General features: G+C 45.1%; 1 pseudogene; it reads left to right on the forward strand.

The window, feature by feature from the left end:
* The first annotated feature begins 10177 nt into the window (after positions 1–10177).
* Positions 10178–11381, forward strand: LOC149859653 (interferon lambda receptor 1-like; annotated as a pseudogene).
* The last annotated feature ends 1783 nt before the right edge of the window (positions 11382–13164 follow it).

Here is a 13164-nt window from a genome sequence, read left to right on the forward strand (position 1 = left end):
AAATTTGTGGTTTATTTCTCCTTTTATCATGCCAATTATTGACTACATGTATGGCCAGGTGACAATTTAAGATGTGATTAACTGATTAAGTATAACATGTAGATAAGAGCCTGAGGCATAGAGGTGAGATAATTTGTTCAAAGTCAACCAATAGGCCAATGGCAGAGCCAGGAATAGAATTTAGGTGGGTGTTTTGATTTCCCCACTCCAGCGGTCTACCTATAAAGACATTAAGACTGAAAATATATGGATGGTAGAAGGTAAGACAACTGTATGAGAGAGGTGTCATAGCTAAGTGGCTTTCTTCAGTATTCATTCCTGTCCTTTCCTCCCATCACCACCCAAGTTGATTTTTTTCTTTTTTTGGTGTCCTATTATTATTGTAAGAACTATTGCAATTTAACTGTGGCATAATGCTGCTGCACACTTTGTATTATCCTGTGGAGAAACTGTAATCTGATCATCTAGAAACTTGAAGTCTTCAATGGTGGTTTTCTGGTTGTGCTATAATCAAAGTTCCAGGCAAAATACAAATAAACTGTGGGTTCCAAAGATATCAAAACTTTTAGATCCCTATCAGGGAATGAAATAGCACATTGTTCTTTAGATGACAGCTAGTATTTGCATATTTCTGAAAATAAAGCTCTCTTTCAAACAGTCCAGAAGTGTCATGCTATATTTGTAATTGCAGAATTTTTAAAGGAAAGTAAAAAGTAGGTATAAAACGATCATTGTGTTTTCTTTTTACCCTGTGTTTTTGGGGTATACATGAATTGAAAACTCAAATGAAAACGGGGGTGGGAAGACTGGATAAAGAAGTTTGCTAAGATCAGCCAAAGCAAAACTTTACCTACTGAGAAGAATGTACATAGATAAATCCTGCGTATATACATGAATTCTTACCTTTATATGAGAAATTGATATAATATGTTGTGTGTGGGAGTCCTCTAAATGGTTTTGAAAACTTTTCTTCAACAGGAAAGGAAGCACAGGAGTAAGTTAATAGCAACACATATTTATGATGGATAGCTGCATTTAGATGCTATCGACATGTTTCTTGTACATCTTGAACCTTCATCTATGTTTCTTGTACATATTGAACCTTCATCTTTGTATTACAAACTCATCTAAGGGATTTCAGTGGGGAATTTTACTAATGCACCTCTTAATATTGTAGCTGTTGGATTTGAAGCAGGGCTCAAGATCCCTGCAAAGGCAGAGTGGGAAAGATTGCAGGAAATTATTACTTGCAAGAACATATGCATGTTTTTGATTAGCTCCTGAGGCAAGAGAGGGGTGAGAATTCATCCAGGCTCGGAGAGAAGGGAAGTTGCCCTGGGACCACAGAGCTTGGGGCAGAACCACCCTGCAGCCTGCCTGGGAAGTGAACCTGGTCTTAGTGACAGGGAGAAGACAACCTGATATTCTTTTTCCCTCTGTGAGGCAGAGGGACCCATGTAGAGGGAAAAGGGAGGTAAAGTAGACTTGCCTAGGAGGTCAGGGTGCTGCTCTCGGGTGAGTTAACTGAGAACCAGCCTGGGGCTGGGTGGGTGAGAAACCCAGGGTTCATTTCAGTTATCAGCACAAGGGCCACGTTTGGGAATTGGAGAAAGGTGCTTTTGGGGAGCGGGGGACGGTGTGTGTTTTCTTTACACATATACCACAGACAGCTGGAGCAGAGGAGAGCTTCTCTTCCCCAAGCAGGCTATTGCAAAGACAAGATTTGCTGAAGCACCAGCACAAGCCATGGTTATTGTGTTGCCAGTGTGAAGGAGAGCTGATGTCTTGTTAACCCTGCTGAAATTCACTGGAGTCCCAAGGTTTAAGCTGGGGAGTTGTACTGAGGGTGTCTTTGATTCAAATTGTATAGAACAATTTAGTTCATTGATACCTGTCTTTGACAATTGGATTATTGATATCCTGTTCTGCTATTAACTTCATTCATATGTTGACTGTTTTGTAAATAATAAACAGTGTAAATAGTTAGCTTGTATGTACTCCAGTGGGTGGGGAAACCACAAAAAAGCACTTCACAGATAGGTGGCCCCAGCCTTAGGGGCTGGGAGGTTGACCGAGGCTATTTGACACCCGAAGACCCTGAATCCGGATGTGGCTGTGGGTAGCACCATGGCTAGGGTTACAATATTATGTATTTAGCTATTGTCTCTTTTGAATTGAAGTCTTTAAAACAAAATTGACTGTCTTTTACCTACAGGACAGTGTGGTGCCATGCAGTGATGTCATAGTTGGCTTATGTAAGGGGAAGCATAGTTGCTTATAAATTAGCACTCAAATTTATATACCCTGCTTTTAATTTATTCAGAGCCAATTTGTGTATCTGTATGGCACTGCATTTTACTGTTTAGATGTATGCTTTAGCTCAGTTGCAGCTTCCTACGCATCCTGGTTACTCTTGTTATGCAGCAGATAAGAGTGGCTAGAATGGTTCACTGTAATAACTATGAAGTTTTATTAGTTCAAAATCACAAAACTTCATGAAGGTCAGTGTGTGTACAGGTAAAATTTGGCAAGGTAAAAACAGTTGGTCTAGAAGCTCAAGTTCTTTTAAGAGGTGTCCATTTTCAAATGTCCATTTCTTTTCTTCATAGTTTCATAGTTGGTAGGGTTGGAAGGGACCTGAGCAGATCATCAAGTCCGACCCCCTGCCATGGGCAGGAAAGAATGCTGGGGTCATATGACCCCGGCTAGGTGTCTATCCAGTTTTTAAAACTGAGATTAGATAAAAGGCCTTCAGTAAAACTCATACTTTAAAGGGTGGATATCTGGTCTATAGACTGAGTTTTGGGGGGAAATGGTGTAGTAGAGAGGAACAATATCTTATGTAAAGTGGCTTTGTCTCGTTTTTCACATACCAAACAAGGATTCCATGCTTGTTAAAACTAGACTTGTTGTGCATTACTGTAATTTGTAATTGCACAAATGCTGAAAGTGGCTAGCATAGAGAAGAGTAGTTAGTTGTATTTGCCTTCTGCCTGATGTCAGGCTAAATAAATTTGCACCTTAGGGTGCTTACAAAAGTTACATTTTTAGCACAAATGGGTCCCTCAAAGTGCTCTACAGCCATGATGTAACACACGTGCGTGACTGCAGAGTGCTTTCAAAATGAGTGCCCTCATCAAATGAGGTATTGAATGAAGATATTCTAAGGCAGAGCACCTTGGGGAACTTGTGTTCCCCAGCTGGGTTATCTGGGGGGGGTACCACAAGGTCAGGGGGCTCTGTTTTACCCTCCTCACCCCACAGCTCTGGCCAGGCCAAGCGCAGCCAGCATTTGCCTGCTGCTCCCTCTTCCTCCCCTTCCCTCCCCCACTGACATCCCCAGAATGGGGGTGGGGGGAAGTTGCAGGGCTGGGGAGAAAGTGGCTTTGCATCCTCTTCAGAGGCTGCTGGAACACCCCCTCTTACTGGCCAGGGCTGGTGCAACAAGCCTCAACACCCTCCCCCCACAACCCAACAGACGATCATCTGTTTGGTCAGGGGGGAGGGGTATACCACTCACTCAAGCACTTTCTGTAAAGTGCCATGAGTTGGAGTGGAGCCCCTAAATGTCTGCAGGGACCTTTAGTCTAACTAAATCAGAGATGCATAAGCTTTCATAAGTAGCAGCTTGCTTCATCGGGTGCTAAGAAAGGATTGCAAGATACAGCTTCTAAACAAAAAGCTGAGAATGAAGAGTAAATAAGAATGGCTTGTGTTTGAAAGCTTATTTAACTCTAACTCTATCCCAGCTCTGCAGTTGGTCCAATAAAATGTATCACATGATGAAATCCTTGCCTTGTGGGTATAAAAGGTAGGGAAGTGGTGGTGGGGGACACTGCTGGGAGAGGCAAGATGGAAAAGGCTGCAGGGGCAGAGAAAAAGCAAAGTAGTTATGCCATGAAGGGGCATAGGGGTTATAAAAAATAATCTAGGTAATGCCAGCCTAATCCAGTTTAGCATTTTAGTCATGTGTTTATAGAATTACTTCCTAATGGCTCTTACCATTCAAATTCCATGAAGGTTGCTACATCTTACCTTATCAACAATTTTTTGTACCTTTCGTGTAAGCACTCCCTGATGTGCTAGGGCCCTAGGTAAATAGCACAATGTATGCCTCAAGCGGTGATCTTTATCACTATCACTTTGTGGATTCTAAGGCCTTGCATGGTTTCAAATGTGCTTATTTTTAGGGTGACTATGTAGGACAATGTGAAATCCAGGATGCTGCTTGCCCTTCCTCCCTCTCCTTTGCTGCCACAGACTTCAGGGAGTTTATGGCCTGTTAATGACCAGTTGTTCTTTACTTCACAGACTTTAACAATTACATGTGAAGTAACAATTAGCATTGCTTCCTATTTCACAAGCCTCCAAAATCTGAGACTGTTCTGGCCAAACTAGGATGTGTGATCACCCTACTTATTTTGGAACCAGTCTCCCATTGCTAGTACTACTTCATGTGTTTCACTGTTGATGAGGCTTCCACTCTTATTGTGTTAATTTTTTTGGCTAGCATCCTATTGTTCACCTGTTTCTTTTATAAACCTCTTTTATACCACTCAGATTGTGGTGGTGCCACAGGTGTTTTGCTCTGGCTATTATGATGGGCTGCCTCCTTGAGAGTTCGTCATTCTCTTAACTGTTTCTGTATCCTGCACTAGATTCACAGGACTCTCTCACATTCATCCTCATGGTTCTTCAGCTCATTAGTCCTTGTGCTGGGCTGCTATCAAAGTACAACTCACCTGTGCTCTCCTCCCTTCCTCTTTCTCATATACCCTCTCATCCCCCACTTTCTCCCCCCTCCTGTTCCTGGTTTTCTCACCATTCCAGGCAGCATCATATTGCGGTTGTTCTCTCAAGGTCTCATAGACTTCTGATACAAAATAACTGGATGTCCATATACATTTATCAATTCCATTCACATGTTCTGCTCTGGTTGTTTCCTTAATGATTTTAATTGCTCAGGATATAGCTGTAATCCTTTGGAGATCAACAGATATTCAGTGGAGAGCATCAGTGTTATTCAAATCCAGGTTGCGTCCATTCTGTCTGATGTTCTGTTCCTGGCCTCATGGTCCTGAATTTCATTACCCTACAGTCCAAATACCTGAAAATCTTTTATTTGCTTCAGTTTCTAGCAAACTTCTATGGAGATGTACCAGCTGGATGGCTTGAATAGTTTAATAAGCCAGAACCCCTCCCCTCCTCCTTTTTGACACCACAAATGGTGAATCCTTTTGCTGTAGTGAAATCCAGTAGTATATCCTCCATTGTTGGTAATGGGTTGTGACTTTTTCAATGATATGTTTAGTTATTTGGGTTCTCTCACTTGCCCAGGTTCTTTTACCAGAAGCTTTTCTCACCACTACTAGGCTGCTGACCTACTTTTTGCTTATTTGAACAGGTGTAATGATGCCTCTTTTCTGCCAGACTGCCTCTTCTTTTTTCCTGTTCTTTTCCAGAGCTAATGGAACTCTGAGGTCTGTTTCTAATCTCAGTTTCCCTGTCCTTGATATATGCCCTTATATTCTTCTGGAACATAGTCCCATGATGAATGCTCACCTCATCTCTTAAATTGAGGATATTCCTGAGCTCAGCAGTGGAGGCATTCTTATAGGTAAACTACTATAACATCCTAGAGGCAACATTACACTTCATGTGGTGGTTTTGGTTTTTTGGGTTTTTTTGCTGGCCCTGATGTGGATACAGGCAAAGTCTGCTCCCTTTCCCCCGCTCCACTCCCCGCTTCTGCTGCTGAAGCTACCTGGCCTGTGTCGAAGCATGGCTTATTAAACATTGCCAACTGCTATCTTTTGAGCGTGTTAATCACATACTCTTCCTAGCTCTGAGTCTCATCAGTAGGGATCCTGGTTTCCTCTGATTAAAAATTGCAAATTCTCTGATAAAAAACACAAAATCCGTGATAAAAATTAAAGCCCCCCACAAACCCTCCCAGTGCTGCTGGTGCCCTGCAGTCCCCCCCACAGTCTCAGCAGCCCTCCTGATACCCCTCACAATAGCGCCCCAGACCAGACCCATAGACACTGGCACTGACACCCACCCCAGCAGGTAAAGTGTGTGTGGGGGGGAAGGGGCAGGGCGGGGGGGGAAAGGGAAGGTGCTGAGGGGGTAGATCATGAAGGGAGGAGTGTTCCCGTGTGCCCACTACCAAGAGCAGGGCCGGGGAGTGAGGGCAGGGGTGCCACTCTGTGGGCCACACACTTGCCAGCCGGCCTGACAGGAGGTTCGCACACGGAGGCTGCCAGCGCAACTCTGCCACTGTGCCCTGTGCTACCATCCCACAGCCACCTGCACAGCTTTGTGGGCAAGTGGCACAGGGCGCGGCACCAGCAGTGCAGTGACAGCCATCGTGTGCGGGCCCCGTGTGTTCTGCCTGGCTGGGGGGGGGGAATGGGGGGGCTTGCTTGCAGCGGTATGCCCCATAACCAGCTGCATGTGGCTGTGTGGGATAGTGGTGGCTGCATGTAGGGTGGGGGGGCTTTGTGGGCAAGTGCTGCCACCGTAGAGCCATGCCCTTTGCCCCTGGATCCTAGAGGTAAGTGGGGCTTGGGGGCTGTGGGATAGGACTGGGGAAGATGGTTGGGGGCTGAAGGAGCAGGAGGAGCTACCGGTCCCAGGTAGCATATCGCAGCTGGGAGCAGGGCCAGGGGCTGAGGGCAGGGGTGCCCCTCTCCAGAGGGCTTTGTGGGCAAGTGATACAGGGGGCAGTGTGGTGGTACCCTTTTTGCAAATTGGCTCGTGCAGGCTGGAGCTGTGTGAGCCTGCAAGAGCTCTTCGCAAGAGCAGAGAATCTGCAGATTTATCTGCTAAAAAATAAAACTGGGAATCTGTGGTTTTCTCTGGGAATCCATGGTTTTCTCTGTTTTTCCATGGGAAATGGAAAACCCGGATCCCTGCTCATCAGGTTTGATACTGCCACAGTGTTTCACATGCATGTGCTGGAGATGAACAGAACTTTAAACTGTGTCTTTACCTCCAAGTCTTAGGCAGTTTTTACATGTAGAAGCCCAAAAGAAATTTTATGAGAGAATATTCTTTAGGAAAAGATCCTTTTATGACTAAATTAGCAAGGTTTAGGGAATCAATCTTACACTCACTGGAGACTCCCAAGGTATTTCTGAATGAATCGTTCTCTTCTATCTCTAATTTCCCTATCATATACATATCCATCAACCAATTGGGGGTTAACTGTTGACTTAATATATTTTGTTTTATAACATTAAATTATGGAAAGGTTTTGCAGAAATGTGGATGATGTACATTGATATTTTAAACAAAGCTTTCCATGGCATTTTATAAAGCTTCTTGTAAAAACTAAACCATTCCACATGTTCAACAGGCTGATTAGGAGTCCAAAAAGTTAGGGAACTATGAATAAATAATCCATAATAACAAAACATACGTTGATTTAAAAGGCACAACTGAAAAGAATTAGTAAGATCTTGGTTTCAAAAGTTACCCAATAACCAGGGATTTTTCTAGCAAGCTACAGAGTTAAAAATTTTGGACACTGATATATTGACAAAACAAACAAACACAGGTTGAAAAGCAGGAATACTCCTGGGTCTGACAGAAGTCTCAACTAGCTGCTTGCTTTTTTTTCTTTTTTTTTTAAGTATCTAGTTAACAAAATCTGAGCAGCAAATTCTACCATAGTTAGGATGCATCTGGCAATTTTTTTCTGGAAACTGTTAACTTTAAGCATTTTTATCTTTGGAGATCTTAATACGTGTTTGTTGGAGGAGAAACTTGAGAAACTTTTGTTGAATTTCAATGAATAATTAACCTGATAATAGAGTATGAATTCTCAGTAGTGGTTATGCAAAAGGTTCATTGTGTCCTATTTCAGAAGCTAAGCCATTAGCTATTGAGCAGAGAAAACTATTGAGATTATTTTATTAAATATAATGCCCACTATGTTCAAACTCAACAGATTTGACTCAGAAATCAGAGTTTATAGAAGTTGTTTAAATGTCTTTAAAAACAGTGTGAGTTCACAGGATCTCTTGTGACTCATTTAAAAATGTCAGATTTGAGCCAAGAACAGATGCTGAAAATTTCACATAAAGCTAGATATCTGTGCAGAGACTTTAATGAGAATGAGCCTGATAATATTAGCCAAAAAGAAAAATAGTCAAGGAGCATATAACGAACAAAAAGAACATGTAACATGTTTATAAGTGTCTAAAGGAATGCCTGGCTGGTTCACTCTGAGTCAAGGAAACGTCAGAGGGGGACCTTGATGGTGAGGAAGCGCTTAAATTGGTTTTGATCCTTGATCAACTTGAGACCATTGCACAGCCATCTATTTTGCCCAATTGCTGGTCTTCGGTGAGGCTGACGAGGAGCAACTGTGCATAGGGCTTAATTTGTTGTCAATGACTTGAGGTTGAGAGGGAGACTACTGAGATATAGACTAAATGACTTTGGGCCTGAAAGTCCCATTTCACCCAACCTCCTGATGGGTCCCTTTGCAGTCAGTCAGTGGTCAGACTCTTGGACTTCACTGGAAGCAGTATCTGACCCAAAGAAATTAACAGACTTTTGGTGTAAACAGACAGCTGAAATAAAATGAAGGGAATCCAAGTTGTGGGTTGACATCCTGGACTCAGAGCAGTCAAGAGAACACCATTTCACTTGCAGTCACTTAGGCTAGGTACATACAGTCAAAAGCCGGAGGCTGAATTGATTCAGTCCTTGCAGTTAGTTTAAGATGCATGGACTAAATTGAAACAGTGAACAGACACGTACCTTTGATTTGGGAAATACAGCCACATGCCTGCAGTGGCTCAAGCCAAAAGCCAGGGCGTGCTAGACCACGGCTCTCTGGCTGTGTGTTCACTTCCTCTTCCTGCTGCCCCTGAGGTCTCTGGGATTTGCAGTTTAGAATTATAGCAGTAGGACTCTGTAGGGTTGCTCATCCCATCCTCTTTCTGCTTCCAGGTGTGCTGTAGTCCACACTGGCAGTCAGAAGTAAGTTTGGGCCTGGAAAGGGGTGTTTATTTAACCCCTGTCCCTGACCCCAGGCTCCAGCTAGGGTTTACCTGGGCTGGAGGGGCAGTCCTCCCCCAGGAGACTGGGCTGTATCCCCAGCTGGGCTTTCTCCCTACCACTCCCTTGTCAGCCAGCCCTTACTGCTAGGCAGCAGAAGGGCAGGGGGCCCCTGCTTTCTGGAGCAGACAGCACAGCCCAGCCCCATCAATGGCTGCTCTGCCTTGCCCCAGATCCTGTCTCTTTGAAAAAAAAAAAGAAAAAGCTCCCACTCACCAGGTGCTGCCTGGCTGGGGTGGTACAAACCCCACTGCCTCCCACTGCCCCATGCTACGTGGGCGGGGTTCTGCCATGAGCCCCCAGAAGCCCCAACTGCTGCTGCAGCAGCCAGTGAGTGTGGGGCTTAAAAAAACCCAAAAAAACAGTCAGCAGCTGGGGTGGGTGGGGCAGCCATGGTGGGTGGGAGGCTGGGACACCTAGTGGGGGTCAGGAGGCTCATGGCAGAGCCCCCCATGTGGTATGGGGCAATGGGGGACAGCAGGGATTGCCCCCTCCACTTAGCAGCACCTGATGACTGGGGCTTTTTTAAAAGAGCCAGGAGCTTGGGCTAGGCGGGACAGCCATGGGGGTGGAGGCTGGGAGAGTGGGTAGGGGTTGGGGGGTGCTCAGGCAGGCTGGGGGAGTAGGCAGGGGATGGGGCCTAGCTGGGGTCCCCCCCATGGTCCCCTCCCCCCTCCTCCATCCCCCCCTGCCCCTATCCTAACTATGGTAGCTTTTCCCAATGATACTCGAATGGTTGCATGTACTGCTAAATGAATCAGTGTGATTAAGTTCAGCATGTGCCTGTGTACACTGGAGGACATTCAGGACAAGTAAAATAAATATGTGATTGGAGGAATTGTACAAGATGGTGGAGCCATTATATTTTTTATGTGAATACAGCATCTGGGTCCAGCTCCCTGTGGCAGCAAGTGGGGAGTGCCCAAATCTCTGAAGCTCTCTGAATCTTCTTCCTAATTGATTTGGAGAGCTTCAAATCAGTTGTGACCTTTGATTTGGTCTCCTGATTCAATTTGGATTCAGCCGTTGATTTGGCCGAATCTCCTTGGAATCAAATCAGCACTCGAAGCTTCTCACAGCTCTAGTGCTTATTGAGACATGTCAGATGGATGGTGGAGGACCAAGGGTTGCCTATCATGTTCATCATGAGGTAATGGCTATTGCAGCCCGAAAACCAGGTAGTTAGAGCACTGACCTCTCACTGTCAGAATCCATCTAAGAGGCTGAGGCTTATGAGGTCTCTTGACTAGGGGAGATTTCTATGTGGCCTTTTTCAGATGGCAGCTTTTAGCTGCATTCCAGCCCACAAGCTAGCACTGTTCTGACACCTGGTTACTCAATTACAGTGGAGCTGGCTCCTCTGATACTAGGAGTGAAAGTAAAGGAAAACTCACTGACTGTCAATGCTGCTTTCCCCCTGGCCTCCTGCCTGAAGAGTGAGTTTCAAAGTCTTCAGTATGACTTGGAGTTCTGGGAAACTGGATCCAATGACAAGGTCAGCAAACTAAGCCAAGCTTCATCAGGGACAACAACATATCACCAGCAGTTTCTCTCCTTTTCTTGTTGGAGGAGGAGGACAACTACAGTTTCACACCCTACACTGAAATGCCTCAGTTCCCAAAGAGGGACCCAAATTGCTGAGTGTCTGACATGAATCAGAAAGGGTTGGAGGCCAGCTCTGAATCAGGAGTCTTCCAGCTGGGTGGGGGGTCTGTGCCCAACCTTACAAGGTGCGAGTTCTCTCATTGTCTGGAGGGAAAATGAGGGCACTTTGGGGTTCCGAGACAGTGAGAGAGCCTCCGTTTCAGACAGCTCCTCCTTGGGAGATGCCAGATATCCAACAGACGGATGGATACATGCAGTGTAATGTGGATGTGGACAGGTGCCAACAAGAGGCCTTCCTTCACGTGACTGTGCTGATGTGGGGTCTTCATTTTTAACCCTTCCTCTGAGGACCCACATCTTCCTCAAGGAGCCACTTTTACCCTGACCTGGAGAGGCTTCCCTTCCCTGAGCACATAGCTTGCTTGAAAGTATGAGTCTCTGAGGACTCCAGTGAGCTCCCTCCCCAGGACATTGGTCTTCAGCCTTTACAGTTTTCAGAGGATGAGGACATTTCAAGTGACTGTGACAGCAAGACAGTCTTTCCAGCCACACACTCAGCAGGAGGAACACTGTCTCCAGCCACCATGCTAAGGGAGACTTTTGAAGCTTGGCCATGGGAAAAGCATGGGACCATGGAGGAAAAGAACAACCAAAAGCTTACATTCCAGAGCTATCAGCAGGTGCATTATATGTCAAGAAACTGATGGCATCACAGAGAGGAATGAATGGACAAGCATTTGTCAGCTGGTTTGTGCATCACTACCCAGACAGGGTAGCTTCTCCTAATGTCTGTCCTATCAGGTGCTACAGTTCCAATTGCAAAAAAGGTGTGCTTGCACTGCAGGTAGCTAACACTCATTCCCCATCCTGCTGCAGAAACCCTGTGGCCATAAAGCACTGCTACTTTACTGCAGGGCAAATAGGGCAAACTCAAATGTGGATGGGGTGCATGGTGATGATCTCGCATGTCTCCCTTGCAGCAAACACTGCAGGTGCCTTGCCATCCCACAGGAATTTATGGTGAGATATGGATAATGTATTAGTTATCTCTTTGTAAAAACACTGGTGTATCAGAAAAAGCAGTCTGAAACAACCAACCCATGCCAGCAAGGTGGCAGGTTTCAGTTACATGTGGTTTGGGACCCAAGCTGATCCACCACCAGTTGCTCACCTCGGGTTGTGAAGTTATTCCCCCTCCTTGGTGGCAAAAATTAGGGTTGAAATTTGCCTCCTTCACAGACATTTTGCCATGTTTGCTTTTGTGGGATTGGGAGAAACTCATGGCCATCCTGTGTCACAACAGAACAGAGCAGAAAAATCAAGGCCAAAAATATAGGTTGTGTTTGTTTGTTACATCTATGGATCCATGAAAAAAATTAGGAGCTGGAAAGGACCTTATAAAATTATCGGGTCCAGCCCTCCTGCACTTGGGCAGGAAAGACTGCTTTCTTTTGGTTTGTATAAAAATACATGTGTTGCAGGTGAAATTCAACTCACTGAGCAGAGCAGCTCAGTGCTGCTATGGATTGATTGATAATTGCATGTTTGCATTTGTCCAGCCAGCTCAACTGAGGGTACCTCTACACACCTGGGAAAACCTACTGCCTTGGTCTGAGTGATATTCTAAGTACTCCATCTCCTGTCTCTCCTCCCTGGACACTATTTGCTAACAGTGGCTGTAGTTCCCATGCCAGGTGGGTCTGGAGCCTGCCCATCCCTCTGAACAAAGTCAAAGCTTCACCAAACTGCATAAGTTTGGGGGCCAGGCAATAGGCCAAGTGGCTGATGGTTAGACCTTGCACTTTTACTTGTATAACCAGGTCAGAGGAACTTGTTACCATTCTATTCCAATAAGCAAAAAAGAACAAATGAAACTACTAAATAAGAGAGAAATGCCATGTGTAGGATGTATTGCCTTTGGTGGAAGTTTGTGCACTGCCTTTGACCTCCCATTCACAAGGAGGGAAGGACAGCAGGGTACTAATGGAAGCCTTTAATACTTACCTCCTTCCGAGGAGTGGGAGATCCAAAGGGAAGATCAGATTATGTGGGAGTGGGTTAACTCCATGCAAAGCCTTTCATCATCACATATCACTGTACCTCATGTTTTTTATTAGTAGAGACAGCAACAACAAGGCTCTGAATGAGGTTGGTAATCCAGAGTATTGTTTCACACCAGTCCCAAGGCAGCACCAGCACCTGTCCCCAGAGGTCTGTGTGAAGTGAACTGAGAATATTAATCCAGTTTCTCTAGAGGGGAATCATAGCCCCAGACACCAAACCAGACTTCCTTCCTTCTTTAAATCTGAGGAGAGAGTATGAGCTGAGACGAAATTGCACATGGAAGATATCCCATTTCTTTAAAGAAGGAGTTAAGATTATGGTCTAGTTTTCAGAGGGACTGAGTACCTGCAGCAGGAGTGAAAGGGTGATGTCCGTTTCTGAAGTTCAAGCCAGAAGCATGCAATAATCAAGGGAAACTCAGTT

The sequence above is a fragment of the Crocodylus siamensis genome, chromosome 7 (assembly GCF_052110815.1).
Source record: "Crocodylus siamensis isolate JL-2025a chromosome 7, ASM5211081v1, whole genome shotgun sequence".
In the NCBI taxonomy this organism is placed as follows: Eukaryota; Metazoa; Chordata; order Crocodylia; family Crocodylidae; genus Crocodylus; species Crocodylus siamensis.